Raw genomic sequence first — 17,236 nt, 5'->3', positions numbered from 1 at the left:
AGCCAGGCGATGTTCCATTCTTTATGGGCTTTGCTGACCAATCAGGGCGGGCCGAATTACCCCTTTTTATAGGTGATGTGATTTTCCCACGGCTACCAAGGTCTGACTAGGAAGCCTACACCCTGGGCTTTTATCACACCAAGCCTCAGAGGCTAAGGAGGAAAGCTGTTCAATAGACAACGGGATTACAGACACTGTTTTTTGAGCCAGTAATCCAGGCATCAAGTCACCAGTCACACCTGTCTCACGTACTGCAGCTGGAGGCTCTGAGGTTCCCCAGCTCACCCTGGTGGAGGAGGAGCTGGAGGCAGGTCTTTGGAATCCTAATTCATTCAGTTATGAAAAATTCAAGAAGCAGCCCTAGCCGGTTTGGCTCAGTGGATAGAGCGTCAGCCTTCGGACCAAAGGGTCCCAGGTTCGATTCTAGTCAAGGGCACGTACCTTGGTTGCAGGCTCCTCCCTAGCCCTGGCCCTGGTCGGGGCTGGTGCAGGAGGCAACCAATTGATGTGTTTCTCTCACATCGATATTTCTGTCTTTCCCTCTCTCTTCCACTCTCCCTAAAAAGTCAATGGAAAAATATCCTTGGGTGAGGATTAGCAACAACAACACCAAAAAAAAAAAAAATTCAAGAAGCAAACAACAATATGTGGAAAAAACTAAAAAGCAAACAATCTGACAAACTCGGCCAATCTGACGCCCTTTCTTTACAGCCCTGGTCCTGGGCCGTGTGCACTCCAGCGGGTGCTGGATCCGGGGCTGGTGGTCCCACCAGGGCCTCAGGAATGCTCACTGGTGGGCATTCATCTAACGTTTGCTAAATGTGCATTCTGTGCCTAGAAATGCAGAAGTGAGTATGACAGTCTGGCGTCACAGGGTTCAGAGTTGTCTCTGAGCGCATCCTATTGTGCGGGTGAGGCGACTCTCAGTGGTTGGTGCGGGAACCCCTTTCACATCCCGCGTGGTTCAGGGTTCGGGTTCTGGAAGAGGCCGCACACAAATGAAAGAGACTAGAAAAATATTAATTTGGGAATATTGGGGGCCAGGCGGGAGCCCACCTCTAGGGGGAGGACTACACCCCACTCTGGCCTTGCTATCCCTTTTATTAAGATCATGGGATATACCCATAGCCTTTAGGCAGGCAATTCCAATGACAGCCCATCAGCAAGAATTTACATAAGACTAACAGGTGGAGGCTGCTTCAGCTACCAATGTCTCAACTAAACAGTGAGTGATTAGCTCTGACCTTTCAGAGCTTCCAAGGTTGACCAGCTTTCCGGTTCATGGTCCACACCTTTCTGCCAGTGGGACAATGATCGGTTTCCCACAGGTTGGCAATACGTGTGGCTCGCAGGATATGGTAGCTGGGAATGGCTTTTGACACTGGCCTGGTTAGAGCAGATTCCCTGACTATTCAAGATAGACCCACCGAGGGCAGTAGCTCCGTGCTGAGGAAGAGCCAGGCAGAGAACCTCGTCCACAGAACCTCGCCTGGGCTAATTGAAACACCAACCTGACCAGGCCCCTCTGCTGAAAGCCCTCCCCCAGGCTCCCTTTTCTCTCCAGGCCCAACCCCGGCTCCTCTGTGGCACAGGAAGCCTGCGTGTCCTGGCCCTGGCCACCTTTCCACGCCCCTCCGCATCCTTCTCTGTATCACACTTGTGGCTCCAGCAACACCGCTGTTGAGGGTCCTTAAACATGCCACGCTGGTTCTTCACCTCGCTCATATCTAACACTCAGCTGTAGCTCCTACAGAAAACCTTTCCTGACCCTCCCCACCCATGTGAGGGGCCCCACCTCTGAGATTCCGTAATATAGTCTTCCTATTCCTGCTCTTACCCACATTGCCCAGGTCTCGGGCAGGAGTTGTATCTTATTTCTTCTCCAGGACAATTTGTAAGTTGTTACTATACACGGATTGGCTAACTTTAGTGCTCGCTCTTTGCTAGGTACCGCTAAGTGCTGCACATGATAGTATTGATTCCTCACTCGGAGGCATGTGTTTGTATCATTCTTACTTTAAAGAAAAGGAGATCAAGGCCTGGAAGGTCAAGTGTTGCCCAGGCACATGAGAGAGACAACGTTTAAGCCCAGGCAGTCTGACTCCAGAGTTCGAGCTCTTTAAAAAAAAAATAATAAAATTAAAAAAAAAAAAAAATAAAAATAATATATACATATATATATTTATATATATTGATTTCAGAGAGGAAGGGAGAGGGAGAGAGAGATAGAAACATAAATGATGAGAATCAGAGAATCATTGAGTGGCTGCCTCCTGCACGCCCTCTACTGGGGGTCGAGCATACAATCCGAGCATGTGCTCTTGACTGGAATCGAACTTGTGACTCTTCAGTCTGCAGGCTGATGCTCTATCCACTGAGCCAAACAGGCTAGGGCCAGAGCCTGAGGTCTTAACTATGGAATTCGGTCTTCGGACATGGAACTAATGAGTAAACTAGCAAATGAAATGGATGAGGTAAAACAATCCTGGAAGGCTGCCTGTGGGAGTTGGCTTTTGGACCAGACATGAGGGCCATGGCTTGGTTCTAAGGAGTGAGGGAAGGACCTCTCTTAGGGCCCGAGGTAAAGATGGGTAGAACATGTAGAGAAACATCATGCCCAGTGGCTTCATTAGAGCTTTGAGGAATCAACACAGGCAAGTCTGGACAATGTCATTGCATGGTGGTAAATGGTCTGGTCTGGGAGTCCAAAGGCTGGCTCTCTCTCTCTGGTCCTGGCTCTGTTGCTGTGTGGTCTTAATGGAGGGATTTAACTTCTCTGGGCCTCAGTTCTGTCTATAAAAGGAACAATCTGAATGAGAAGCTTTCCCAGGCGCCATGCAGCTCTGATGGTTTACATGTCTATGAGCTAGCAGGTGGATGAGAGACCAGGGAGGGCAGTTTCTCAGCCCTCCTTGGGGCTACAGGTCCAAAAGATGCAATGTGGACCGTCTCCAAGCTAGCTACCTGCCACAGCCTCAGAACCACCTTCCCAGAAAGCCAGGGAGCTCAGCACATTCTCTCTAATTAGGTAGTGTTAACTTATTAATTTTGAATGAGATAAGTTTCTTTCTCTTTTTTTTTGAGATAACTTTCCATGTATGATGTCCTGAATTGCTCCCGGGAGGGCTCATTAGTCACTTCCTCGGCAGCTGCCACATTGTCTTCCAGATGCCAGCTGAGGGACCTGGCATTTCCCTTACCCAAGAAGGGGGGGCGCATGAGGCTGAGCCAGAGTCACTGGCATTGGTCAGAGGGGCCAATCAGACCTGGATGAAGGCCTGCTTGGTGATATAACCTTTGGCCTCTGACCTTGACAGAACCATTGCCTCACATCCAGATTCTTCCAGGATTGGACCATAATTCCAGAAGGCCACAGCTGAATGCAACAAGCATTTACTAAGAACCTAGTGTGCCAGGCACTGTGGGTCTCTAACCTGAATGTTCTCTAGGCTGGGGGAAGAGGGGTACAAATGATGTCATAATAATATTAATGTCCAAATTGCCAAAGCTGCAGGCCTCCCACCCCTTCAGTCTTCCCTAATATATATATATTAATATATTTTACTGATTTTTTACAGAGAGGATGGGAGAGGGATAGAGAGTTAGAAACATCGATGAAAGAGAAACATGGATCAGCTGCCTCCTGCACACCCCCTACTGGGGATGTGCCCTCAACCAAGGTACAAGCCCTTGACCGGAATCGAACCCGGGACCTTTCAGTCCGTAGGCCGATGCTTTATCCACTGAGCCAAACCAGTTTTGGCTTCCCTAATATTTAAGGTGTTTCACAGAACGGGGCTTCATACATGCTTGCAATAAGTTGGCTCATAATTTTTATTTCTTTCTACCGCCACGCAGGACTGGGCATAGAATTCCTCCTAGTACTGCATTCTCCATTGTGACCTCCAGGTGGCGCTGTGCCCCTACGGTTGAGGCAGGTTGGAGGCCTTGGAGGAGAAGCAGGTTGTGCTTCCAAAGGCCTGAGTGATTTTCTCTTTCCCAAGGAATGGGGGAAAGGCCTCGAAGGCCTGAGAGCTGAGGCAGAAGCGGACCCTGGGCCGCTGATCCCGGCTCCACCTGGGCACAGCCTGCCAAGAGGAGAAGCAGGAAGCAGGACTTCTTTCTCCAGTTCCTTCCTTTCTCTGCCCAACTCACCAGGAAGCTGGGTGCAGATGTGAACGTTGTGAGAAACCCAGAAAATTCAGCGGGAGAAAAAAATCCCACATTTCTCCCCCTATAATTTTCTAGGCATTCACATCTTCAAATACACTAACCATGATTTCCTTCAACAGAAACGAGATATGCATAATGCATCACATGTTCTTAAAATACCCAAATGACTTCACGCTGGTAAAGGGTGCTTAAAAAAACTGTACCGCACGGATTTTGCTTTTCTCCCCAGGAGCGTTTTCTCAGTGGAGAAACTCTGCTTCTCCCAGCCTCGCCTGCTCTCCTCTCCTCCGTCCTGTCTTTGCCTTTTGCTCCGTCTCCCGTGGGATCAGGCTCCTCTGTCCCCTTCTCTGCCGCCTCTGGGAGCTGACATCGCCTTTCCTGGCAGTTCTGCCTCTTGTCTGGCCTGCTTGTCTCTTGCTCCTGAGTGTGTGAAAGGGCTTCTTCCTCCGCACATGGATCTGTCTTCCTCTCGAAGCTGTCCTATTCCTGGGAGCCTGTTTCTCCTCACATCTTTCTCACCTGTGCCTGGCACCTCCTCTTCCAGACCGATTCTCCCCCTCCCCACCCCATGCTCAGCTCAGGGTCTGGCAGGGCACGGGGTGGCGGGGGAGGAGGGGCTCTGTGACCAGACAGTGACTGCTCCTCAGTCTTCTACACTTGCTGTTATAGGGCAGTTCCTTTCCTAGGAAGAAAAGGCCCTCTGTCCACCCCTGCAGGCCCTGGAGGGCTTTGGGTGGTGGGACTCACTGCCTGCAGCTGCCTCCGCTCATATCGTATGACCCGATCAGCACCTCATCTGATCTTCACAATATCCCTTTGAGGTGCATCTGGTCACCCCCTGAAAGGAATTCTGGCTCAGAGAAGGAGTGCCTGCCTCCAGGTCACACAGGTGGGAAGGGATGGAATTGGGGTAGAAGTGGGTCGTCTGGTTTGCCCTCATTTTACCTGCCGTTGGCGTGTCCTGGGGCACGGGGAGCTCTTAATAGTGATTGGGGGTAAGAGTTTGCAATCGGAGAGGGGTAGTGCCCTTTCTGAACTGTTGGGGGTCAGCTCCTCAGCTCCCTTTAGGGGTAACAGTGTGGCTCAGCTGATTGCTCTGGTGAAGTCAGGGCTCTTTAGTCAGGGACGTCAGGCCTCTGAGAGCCCTGGACAGGAGGAAGCGGCCCGGCTGGGTGGAGTATTCAGGGCCAGGCCGGGATAAACTCACACCCCTTGTCTGCCCCCAGGATCACGTGGACACGGAAGAGTGTTGTGGTGCCAGGCCTCTCTTGGGCTGAGAGGAACAATTGTTTTCCGGGGTGACTTGGGGCCCAGCGCCTCCCACCTGCTCATCCTGGGCGGGGCGGGGGGGGGGGTGGTATTGTAGGCAGAGCTCCTGTCTCAGAGTTCCCAGCTGTCCTCACTCGTTCTTAAGTTTTCTTGAAGAGCGTGGGACTCTCACTTGGTGGGTTGTCAGTACAATAAAAATTTTTAAAAATTACCCCATCATCTTTGTAATTTTTTTATTTTATTTTAAAGAAATACAGCAACTTCATTGTTGGAAAAAAAACAAAGCACACCAAACCCTTTTCTTTTCTGACTGTGCATTGCTGGAGCTTCCCTACCCCTCCTCCCCGTAGAATCCAAGTGTGCGAGTGTGGTCCTGTGGGATCCAGACCGGGAGGAGAGGCCTGGGTCCCAGCATGCCCCGTCTGGGCCTCCGTTTCCACGTCGGTAACAGGAGGGGTTGGTTGGGCTGGATGACTCTAGATGTGGTTTTACTCTGAGCTGTGTAACACTCTGGACATGCCTTGGAGACCCCTTGGGGGCCAACTGGAGTATGGTGAGAGAGAACCGTTGATTGGCTGCCTCCTTGCACGCCCCACACTGGGGATCAAGCCTGCAACCATGACCTCCTGGTTCATAGGTCACGCTCAACCACTGAGCCACACTGGCCAGGCTAAGATTTTTGTTTGAAGAAAGGGTATTGGTGATTAAACAAATAGAGAAAAGAAGCGAATATTCCTTGAGTTGTATTGGGGGAAGGGCTGTGCCTGCCACGAGTCCTCAGCAGATGTTTGCTGAATGAAGGGAAGATGAATGAGTCTTCTCTTGCTGTTTCTTGATTCTAGGTGCAAGTCGCCACTCGTCAGGTGACATGCTTTCTCTCGCTGTGTGTGTCTGTCCTGTGGCCTGCCTTTCAAGGTGGCTGGGGATTGGCTGCACCCAGGTCCCAGTCACTGAGTCGAGGAGGGTGGTGATGATGTGGGTTTTCATCCAGCCTCGGCTCAGAGTGGTGCGTCCCTGCTGGGAGGCCCCTTACCTCTGCAGGTGACCAGCTGGCCTCTGATGCTGCAGCGCATCCTGGCCTTCCCTGCTGACGACGGGGGTGAGGCCACCCCTGAGCAGGCTCAGCATCCCCAGGGCTCCACCTCCCTGGGACCCGGGGCCTGAGCTGCCAGCTGGTGCCCCGTGTCAGGGCTGAGGTATCCAACATTTCCCTCCAGGTCTCTGATGCTGCCGCCTGTGCCTCTGTTTCCCCATGTGGACAGGAGCGAGGGGAAGCACACAGAGGGAGCTAATGTGTGCTGGGCATCTGCTCTGTGCTGGGCACCCCTGGGGCTGAATCTGCCTTTTTCCACCCGCCGGCACTGTGCTGAAAGCCCATGGGTGGGGTCCCGTCCTGTGGTTCTCAACGCTGCAAAATTCTAGGGTTAGGTGAAGGAACTTTCAGGTGGGGTTCGAGGGGGAAGACAGCTCCCCACCTTTGCCTCAAGCAGGTTTTAACTGGCTAATTTTGCAGTTGAAGAAAAAGGGGGATTTTCTCCAAGTTTCCCAATTTCTGAAATAGAGTCAGAGGCCCGGAGGAGAGAATCAATTTATTCGAGGCCACAAAGAGAGTCAATAGCTAATAATAGTAAGTCCATTTATTGGGGACTTACCGTGTGTCGGCATATGATACATGTATGATCTCCCTCCTCGGAACAAACCACCAAGTGGGAACAATTATTATCCCCATTTGGCAGGTGAGAAACCGAGGAACAAAGAGGTGAAATGATCACAGATCCAGGAAATGACAGAGTGGGAATTTGAAAGCGGGGGAGGGGGGACCTGCCCCGTTCACCCTGAGCTATGGCACCAGACTGCGTCTTGCCAGGCTGCCTTGCTGAGTGGTTGGGCTGGGCCATCCCCACCCCTATCTTAGTTGGTCCCTTCCTCCATCTGGCCCTAGCTTCTTCTGACCTAACATAGCCCTGGTCATCTGAGCCAGCCCCCTGTGGGGTGGGGAAGGCGGAATGGGGCCTCAGGCTGGGCCTGGATCGAGGCCTAGGGCTCCAGGACGCAGGGGTCCTCCCCTGAAGGCGAGGGGAAGTGGAGGACTGAGGGAGGCCTTGGCGTGATGGAGGCGGAGGAATGCCGCCCGGATACATACTTGCCCTTGCGGATCTTGTGTGTGACCTTGGCGACATCACTTTCAACCTTCAGGTACCTCCTCTGTAAAATGGGCCTGAGGGTCCCTGTCCCGTTGCTTCGGAAAGGAAGGTTCTAAGGAGGTAGTCGCCATGAAAATGCTTTTCTACCTGGAAAGTGCCCTGGGCCTGGGAGGGCGGTGTGGTTCGCGGAGCAGGTGGGGTCTGAGTTGGGAAGTGGGTGCTGCCACCGCTAACCTTGTCGGAACAAGGCAAGGCCAACACGAAGACAAATGGGCTGTAAGACCCGGCTTCTCTCCCTCCTCTGCCGTGCGGCGTGTGCAGGGATCTGCCAGTCCTCTCTGTGGCTTTCTGCTGACTTCGGCACAGTTGGCGATGGTGGGTGCTCACCGTGTAAACTGCTTCATCACTCAGCAGCAAGGAGGGAGCGAGGTGAGTATGACATGAGTGTGGTGGCTCCAGCCCGGCACGCTGTCACCACTGTGGGATTTCCCCTACGAGGACCGGGAACCACAGCTGGGGAGCGTGGCTGCCTCAGGTCCCATCACTAGCCCGTGACCTTGGCGAGTCCCTTAGCCTCGGTGCTATATCCGTGACACAGGGAGGCAACATCTCCTCTTTCTACCTCAAAAGGTACTTATTTTGAGAAGCAAGGTCAATGATGGGTGTGAGAATGCTTTGGAGGAAAAATAGAAAGCATGATACAAACGTACGAGCTTCTCGTTGTAGCCTTGACCATCCTGCGTGTCATGCTTTTCTCTTCCAGCACTTGGCCCGGTGCTAACCTCAGGGCTGGCACGTAAAGCCCGAATGAATGGGGACGGCGGCTTGCAGTGGGAAGCAAAGGGAGGCGTGAGACCTGCTGCTTCTGCCGACTGGGGAGTCAGGCAAACCCCCGACCCACTAGGGCTTTGGTTCCCCATTTGGAAATGAGGGGTCTGGCTGGGTCATCTCTACGGACCGGCTAGCCCTGATGCCTCTGGAATGGGAATGAACAAAGTGCTACTGTTCTTCCTCACTCATTCCCAAGGCATTTCTCAAATGTTTAGCACATACCCGCTCTTAGGCACCGGGAGCCTGATGCGTTGTTTTTTTTTTAAAAAAAGTATTTTTATTGATTTCGGAGAGGAAGGGAGAGGGAGAGATAGAAACATCAATGATGAGAGAGAATCATTGATTGGCTGCCTCCTGCGCGCCCCCCCACTGGGGATGGAGCCCGCAACCCAGGCATGTGCCCTTGCCTGGAATCGAACCTGGGACCCTTCAGTCCACAGGCCCAGGCTGAGCCAAACCAGCTAGGGCCTGATGCATTGTTTTCATAACAGTCCTCTGAGGGACACAGGCAGATCGCTGGTTTCCAGCGCCACCTCGTAGCTGAAATTATGAGGTTCAGAGAGGGGACATGACTTGCTCAGTCACACAGCTAGCAAACCCAGGCCTCATCCAAAGGTCACCCTCATTCCATCTGCCACATTTCTTAGCCCCCCTCTTCCCTTTCCCCCCAAGATGTCTGGTCCCTGGAGGCCAGGTGGCTTTTTAAAACCGTTGGGGAGGGGACTGGGCAGGCTCCTGTCAGGCAGCCTCTCTACCAGATGTTGTATCACGAACTCCCCTTTTCCCTCCACCCCCCTTCCCCCAACCCCCAAAGTTCTAGAATGAAGGGGAGAGGGAACAGGTGGAGCCAGTGGCCACCTCGCCGTGATGACCTAGATGTGCTTCCTAACCTCGCCTTCAGCAGTAGCTTGACCTTGGGATGGCTGCCCCTTTCTGTGGTCAGGCTGGCTCTGCCGAGCGAGTGCGGTCGCCAGGGGGAGAGCAGGTGCTGCTGGCTCCGGACGAGGATAACAAGCTCTGCTCCTGCACCGTGCCCCCTCGGAGGTACCGGCTGCCTGGCAGATGCGCCTCCCGGGCCTCTGGGGCTGCCCCAGTTTCCCTCCTGAGATCAGGGAGCCCGCTCCTCCGCTCACAAGCCACCGTCTCTCCCGAGGGCTCAAGGCTGTTGCTGGAAGGGAGGTCCCCGAGGGCCAAGGGCTGCAGGCCCCCGACGTCTCGGGCGGACGCCGCCAAGAGCCGGGTATCCCGGGTGAGCCTGGCGTAACGAGGCGCTCCCCTCTCCTCCGGGAGCGGGGCCGCCCCTCGCCTCCCCGCACCGCCTCCACCCCAGGCCCCGCGGGAGCCGGCCGGCCGGGCCTTCCCGGGAGAACAGAGCGGGGGAGGAGAGTGTGAGGCCCAAGGGGACGGGTCCTGAGATCCCGAAGTTGGCCTAAGTGTGGTCGTGGGGGGTAGGGGCGCCCGGGTTTGAGGCTGGCAGGGGAGGGCGTGTCCGCGGGTCACCTCGTTGCCCTCGGACCTTCTGCCCCAGCATCGGGCCTCCGGGGAGATGGGCTTCCACCTGCCCGTCCCGGAGTGCGTGGTCTGCCCGCGCCCCTCCCGCTCCCGGAAGCCCCAGGCCCCCAGCTCCCCGCAGGCGGCGGAGCTGGCGGGTCCGCGTGGAGCCGCCGCGTCAGTACCGGCTCGGGGCCGGGTAAACACCCGCGGGAGGGGGAACGGGGCGGGGGGGAGGGGGTGCCGGAGGCCGCCGGGCTGGGGCGGGGCTCGCGGGGGAGGGGGGGGCCCTCCGCGCGGGCGGACGCCGGGTGCTGAGGGCGGGGGCAGGAAGCCAGCCGCGGCCCGGGCCGGCCGGCGCGGCCCCGTGACGTCGCTCGGCTTCCAGGGATCTCTCCCCGAGGCCCCGGCCCCCTCCCCTCCCTCCTCGGCTTCCTCCGGCCTCGCCTCCCGCGGCCGGCATTGCTGGCTCGCAGCTGGCTGCAGGCTGGCTCCTCGGCCCCGGCGCCCTCTCCTCTCGCTCGCTCTCCACCTTCCCTCCCGGTCCTCCGTCCCTCCCTCCGGCTTCGGTCCCTGCCCAGCTCCTCCGTGGCCTCTGCCTCCCCGATGCTGACCTAGTCGTTCCTCTCGCCTTTCTTCTCCCCTCTTTCTCTCTCTCCGAGCTCTTTTTGTCCTTTCTCCTTCCTCCCTCCCGCTCGGTCTCTGTTTTTCTCCCCGTCTCCCTTTCGGTTGCTCTCTCCCCGCCCCCTCCCTCCGGGTAACCCCCCCCCTCGTGTCCTCCCTCCTCCCTCCCTTCTCTCCACCTCCCCCTCCGCCCCTCACCAACCCGCTGCTCTCAGCTCCCCAGTCAGCCTCCCGGACCTGCCCGCCGCCGCCCGCACGCAGGACCGACCCGCCGGCTCCCGGAGTGCGCCCCGCTCGGCCCCGCGCCCTCGGGGCTCGCCGGGACACCCCTTCCTCCCGGCTCCGGCCCCACCCGCCGGCTCCAGCTCCGCGCCCGAGCGAGCGCGCCGAGGATGTGAGTCCTGCTCTCCTCCGCCCGAGCAGCAGCCCCGAGCGCGCCGAGCCGGAGCGCAGCGCAGCGGCGGGCGCTCGCCGGTTCGCCCAGGCGGGCCACGCGCTCCTGCCCTAGCGGCGCCCCCCCTGCCTCCCGCCGGCGCCGCCGCCGCCGCAGCCCGCGGGCCGTCCCCGGCCGGCCGCCCCCGGCCCCAGCGCCGCTGACCCTGTCCGCCGCGGGCGGGGACGCGGGCGGAGGAGGCGCCGCCGCCGCCGCAGAGCCCCCGGACGCAGCCATGTCGGAGGTGCTGCCCTACGGCGACGAGAAGCTGAGCCGCCTGCAGGACACCAACAACTTCTTCGCCGCCGGGCAGAACAAGCGGCCGCCCAAGCTGGGCCAGATCGGCCGGAGCAAGCGGGGTGAGTTGGCGCCCCCCTCCCCGGACACCCCCTTTCTCGGGCACCGAGGCCTGGCGGAGGTTTGCGAGGACCTCCCGCACCCGGGAGCCCGTGGCGACCCAATGGAACCCCTTCGTGCGGAACCGGGGGAGCCCGCACTGCGGTTCGGCTCCAGCCGCCGCGGGCTCCCTCCACCTCCGCCGGATTCCCGGTGGGGTCACTCGGGGGGCGTGGCGCTCCGGGCTGCAGCGGGGGCTGAAGGCTGGACGGGGACCCCACCCGCACCAAAGTTTGCTGCTTGATTCCTGCCCCACCCCCCTTTGGCGCAGTGTAGTCGCTCTGCAACTGGGCGGGTGGTGTCCCGGGACTCCCCGAGGGGCGGCGTGGGGAAGTGCGGAAAGAGGACCCTATTCCTGCGGCGAAGTCAGGGCGCTTTCGGGTTTCCATTGTGACTCTGGGGGAGGGAGTTGGCTGAGCCTGGGCGCTGGGAAAGCCCGGGAGAGACTGGGACGCCGAGCGGCTCCGAGAGGAGCTCCCGAGGCGTGTGCACAATGAGGATGCGGGCAGCGGCCGGGAGACACCGCGGCGCGGAGATGGGGAGGGAGCCAGCCGGTGGGGGTGGGGGGGGTGGGGACCGGGGTGGGTGAGACCGAGACAAAGCTCGAGAGAGGGAGCCAGAGCGGGAGAGACCGTGAGCGGGGACGCTGGCTCTGGGGAGGGCAGAGAAGCCGCTGAAACAATGAGAGCGGCCGGCACCCCAGGTGCAGAGAGCGACCCCGAGATCCCGACAGGTGACTGGTGCGCGGAGAGACTAGAGGGCATGGGGAAGGCGAGGCCAGGTCGGGATGGCGAGGGAGGCGGAGGACGCAGCGAGAGGCAGGCGCGGAGAGGCGGGCGCGACCCGGGCAGGCAGCGGAGGGAGGCTCTGACCTCTGCAGCGGCGGGGAAAGCGGAGGGGCCGAGGACGCTCCAGAGCGGGTCGCCGGGACCCCTGGACCCGCTGCGCGCCGTGGGAACCGGCCCCCGGCGTCCGCTCTCCCTCCCGGCACTGCCTTGCTCAGGCTTGGCTACCCGCGCCGATCTTGGAGCATCCCCGAGGGTCCCAGACCCGGAGACCTGGGCTTCTCCTCCCCTCCCTCTTCTGACCTGGAGCCTTCTTTCCAAATTAATGCCCCCCGCCCCCCTCGGGTGAGATGGGTGGGGTGGAAGCCGCAGGGGCTGCGCGATTTGCGCCCTCTCTCTGATTCCTTTTCTTAGAACTGTGCTGGGACACAGCCGGGGGGTGGGGCTTGGGGGTGTGGGGTGGGGGGCGGGTTTCAGAGGAAAGCCACAGAGGGACCCTGGGCGGAGGCCCCGGAGGATAGGGCTGTGTCTGCTCGCGAGGAACCCTCCCCCTGCCCTCCTCCCACCTCCCCCTGCTCGAGCGTAACCGAGACCCCTGGCGAGGCCCAGCGCGCTCACTTTTCCTCTTCTCTCCCCCCCCTCCTTTTTTGCAGTTGTTATTGAAGATGATAGGATTGATGACGTGCTGAAAACTATGACAGACAAGGCACCTCCTGGTATTTAACTCCCCCAAAGACAATGGGTTAAGGGTGAGGATAAGAGTAAGAACGGCGATAACAGTGATTGGCAAAAAGAGTGTGAAAGGAGAAAGCACTTTTGACATTTATCTCTAGCTTGCTACCTGCGATGGAATCAACAACCTGTATCTCAGGCCGGGAGACAGATGATGAGGCGGGAGAATGAGGAGGAGGAGGAGGAGAAGGCTCTGGGCTCCTCTGCAAAAAATAAAATTAAAAAAATAAATAACGAGATCACTATATACACACACCTATACAGAAATAAAGTCTCAGTTGCAGCTATTTGTCAAAATTAATATCCATTTCTTTTTATATACAGTGAATATTGCGCAATTATAGATCCGGATTTTGAACCACTTTAATAATGAAGCAGCAGCACCGGGTGTTTGAGGTGGTGGCAATCTTCGCTGATTTGGCTGTTCCCAATGTTTACATTATTTAGTCTTGCAAAAATAATCCTGTGCACTTGGATGTGAAATGCTGTTCAGTTTTATTTTTTTATGTTGTTATCCTTGGATGTACAAAAAAAACCATACCAGAAAATGATCTGTATAGATACTCTGTTTTATTTTGGTCCTCTTTTCAAAGTTACCAGGAATGTGTTGAAGATAAGAGAACTTTTCTAAGGAATGATGGATACGTAGAAAGAATCCCTGTTTTATTTTAAAATGAATTGTAAAGCTGTGTTTCTTTCTTGCTGCAAGCTATCTGCCCAAGTTAATGCAAATGGATACCTTTTATATGTCAGGAAAGAACAACCATAAAAAACAAAAAAAACAAAGAAAAAAAATGCTTGAGCTTTTTCTAACCTCTCTCTGCAGTCTGTGGGGTGCGCAGCCTGTTTTTTTCCTCTGATATTGTGTCAGTTTATTTTCTTTAATGGACTGTAAAAAAAAATGTAATCACAAGAGTGCCAAATATCTTGAAATGCCAAAAGGCATTTTGGTTTCTTTTCGTTTTCTTCGTGCTCTGAGTCCGTGTACAGGAATGCTTAGAGTGTCTTTCTGTTATTTATAGGGGTTCTCTTAAGGCACACCAGCTGCCTGTTTTGCATGGTATTTGCAAAAATGCCTCTTGCGTGAGGAAATCTTTTATTTTTTTTTGTTTTGTTTGCAACTTTGGACCTCAAGAGGTTTCTTCCCTTCCCTCCCCTGGTCCTCTTTTCTTAACTCGACATTCTGTATGTTGCACCTTTAACCAGCACACAGGGCTATTTCTCCGATGTACAATAAAAGAACTGTTCCTGTGTCTCACTCCTCTCTTTTCTCTGCTTTGGTTCGGGGGGGGGACTTGCTTTTTGCCTGTGAAGCAAAAAGGCAGAGTGGAAGGCACTGTGGGCTGGGCTGGGCTGGGATGGTAGGAAAGACAAGCTGGACAGCAAGTTCAAAGAGCAAGTTCATTCACTGTGTGGAGTGTCACTGGGTCTCCCCGCTTCCCGGAGGTTCCTGCCGTCCCCGGTGGGTGTGGAGAGAAGGAGGGCTGGTGTGTTGGGAGGCAGCCTTGTTAAGAACAGTGTGTGGAGTCTGGCAGACTCGGACTCAAATCCCAGCTCCTTCACTTCTTAACTGTATGGATTTGAGCAAGTCCCTTCACTTCTTTAAGCCTTACCTTCCAAATCTGTAAAGTGGGGATAATGCAGCTCCCACCTCCCAGGTTGTTGGGAGGATTAACACACCACCTAGCACTCAGGACCATATGTCCATATAATCCTTTCCCGAGGGCCACCTGTCCGAAAATGCAGGGCCGAGGAAGAGCTAGCCCCGCCTCAACCCTTCTCCTTCCTGAGTTCACTGGTCCTTGCATGAGGGATGTGTCTGGTCCTCTGGGGTCCACGGCTTGGGGTGTCTCAGGCTTCCTGACCCAGAAGCTTCCCTGCAATCACCGCTCAAAAAGGCTCCTTATGAAAAAACTGCTCAGCCCCTTGTGTTCAGGGCAGTTAATGGCGGTGGAGCTGGCCCCTGGGGAAGGAGGGGTTGGGAGAAGGATTTTGGCTGAAGAACGGCTGTTCCACATCCAGGAGCCCCAGTGCCGGGAGCTTTTAATGTGTTTGTTGTAAAACTGTCAGCCTGGGAGTCACAACACAGCTCACAGTGACAGGAGCCTGCCTGTGACTCAGACATCAGGTAAGACAGGCCTTGAGGTGGGGTTGGGGGGGGGGGAGGAAGAGGGGCTCCAGAGGGCCTGTGGGGGCGGGGCGGGGGATGTCTCATTCCCCCTTCCCAGGCAGTGGAGGCCCAGAGCCCAGGAGGACCCAGCAGAGAGCTGGTCCTCCCATCAGTCATTCTGAGGAATGACGGGCAAGCTGGAACTGGCAGTGCCAGCAGGATGACTTGGGAAGGAGAGCTTGATTTTCCCAGACGCCTGCCCCTGTTCCTGAACCTGCCTCGGCTCCCTGCTGACCTCAGAGAATCCCAGCATTTTGGAGCTAATGGGACTTGAGCTACCACGAAGCCCAGCTTTTCCGGTGAGAAGGCCCAGGGGTTCCTCACAGAGAGGGAGGGACAGGTTGCACCTTCTGTGTGCCATCACCTGCCAAGATGGGTAGGAGCCATATGGAAAGCTTCTCTCGGAAGGCACACGTATTCGCACCCCGGAGTCATTACCACTGACCTGATCAAAGCTCTGTGCAATTCCAAAGTGCTTGCCCTTCCATCCTTTCACATAATTGGCCCAGCAACCCTGGAAACCCACCACCATGAGCTCTCCTTAGACTGGGAGGAAATTGACACACCAAAAGGGCTGAAAGGACCACACGCATCCACATTAATTAAGCTTCGGCTGTTTACCCCACTCACAATAGCCCTATGAAGTAGGCATGATTATCCTGACTGCAGAAGCAGCCAGGGCCCAGAGACATTAAGTAGCTTGTATGAGGTCACTCAGCTAGTTCAGTCGCTGGGACAGGACTCGAACCCAGAGCCCAGGCTCCGGGATGGGGATGCAGAGTCAGCTGACCCCAGCCCCGGGCTCAGTCTCAGCTGCAGCCACTGTCCTTCAGCCTTAAAGCGCCTTTGGGGGGGTCTGTTGTTTTGAGGCTGGGCTCCTGCTGTGCTGCACAAGACAACTGCAGAAGGGATCGGAGGAGGCAGGGCTTGATGTGGTCAGCTAAGGCCCTGAGCTGCCCTCTGCTGGGAAGGGGGGAGCGTGGGAGCCCTTGGCCAAGGCTCCAGGTCCATTTTAATAAGTGATGTATTAAAATGTTCCTGCTGGAGGCCACCCCGTCAGCCAAAGCAGGAATCTCGGCCTGGGAAGTCAGTCCGCCTTTCCGGAGGACTCCACTCAGCAAAAGGGCACATAAATCTTCTACATCCACTCGAACATCAGGGCGAACGTTTGTTGAGAAGGCACTTTGGGGACTGGGCAGATATCAAATTATACCAAGTGCGGGAGATCTGGTTAGGTAGCAATACATATGGAAAAGGCCATTTACAGTCCGAGGTGGGGGAGGGTGTGTCCACGCCTCCGTGCATGGGTGGAGCATCCGTGGCTGCATCATTCAAACGCCACTAATTGAATGCTTGTAATAAGCATCCATCTCTTCGGGTTCTGCTTCTGTGGCCTGTCCAGGCTGACAGTCTGAAGGAATATCAAAAAGCACCTCCAAGAGGGAAATTGGCAAATTAAGTTTTAAAAGGAAGAGACTTAAAAATTACTGCTGTCTGGAGGCCCCAGATGAAGGAGTGAGCTCAGGGCACCTCTTCGGACAGCAGGCAGCAAAATCCGGGGCCCCGAGGACCCCGCGGGAGGGGCAGACTTTAAGGAGGCTGCTGCAAGAGTAAACGGCTGAATTTAGGACTTAGGTGACTTGGATTGGAAACTTCTCTGGTATGCTTTCTAGTCGTGACTTGGGGCCAGTTTCTCAAGCTCTTTGGGCTTCTGTAAAATGGGGGTGACATAATGCCTACCGCACAAATAAACAGAACCCCCTTTCTCCTTGCCAGCACAGGACCTGGTGCATAATAAATGGTAGCCATCAGTATGAATATATGTGAAGTGCCTACTATGTGCCAAGTGATGGACTTTCAAGACCTAGCAAACAGTTCTGGCTGCACAAAGCTTCTTTGCAGGTGGTTTTTGGCAGCCCAGAGCGGACACCCAGGATACTAAGGGGCAGTCGAGGCATCACCGTAGGGTTGGGGGCAGGGGGAGGAGTCAGCTTGCTTCTTATTATCTCCATCAGCTCCCCAAAGCCCCCAACAAATCCAATCCTAAGTAAATCTGTGTGCTTGCTCCCCATAGCAGTGTCAAGAGAAGTCTCTACCCGCTTCTAACCAGATTGTCTGAAGTCTTCGCTCTGAAGGAATATCAAAAAGCACCTCCAAGAGGGATGGAGGCCCCTGGGGAAGGAGGGGT

At 55.8% G+C, this 17,236-nt stretch overlaps 2 non-coding genes across 2 annotated transcripts; one reads left to right on the top strand and one right to left on the bottom strand.

Annotated features, from left to right (window-relative positions):
• Window positions 1–1,084: 1,084 nt before the first annotated feature.
• On the bottom strand, window positions 1,085–1,177 carry MIR9248 (microRNA mir-9248). The gene has a single exon (NR_130553.2). It is a non-coding gene; the product is annotated as a microRNA mir-9248 (primary transcript).
• A 10,853-nt stretch (window positions 1,178–12,030) lies between these two features.
• On the top strand, window positions 12,031–14,136 carry LOC103292092 (uncharacterized). The gene is made up of 3 exons (XR_008556932.1): window positions 12,031–12,101; window positions 12,800–12,862; window positions 13,203–14,136. It is a non-coding gene; the product is annotated as an uncharacterized LOC103292092 (transcript).
• Window positions 14,137–17,236: the final 3,100 nt, after the last annotated feature.

This window comes from Eptesicus fuscus, chromosome 9 (assembly GCF_027574615.1).
Source record: "Eptesicus fuscus isolate TK198812 chromosome 9, DD_ASM_mEF_20220401, whole genome shotgun sequence".
Classification (NCBI taxonomy): domain Eukaryota; kingdom Metazoa; phylum Chordata; class Mammalia; order Chiroptera; family Vespertilionidae; genus Eptesicus; species Eptesicus fuscus.
Note: the sequence above shows the minus strand (reverse complement) of the source record. Positions and strands in the feature narration are given on the sequence as shown.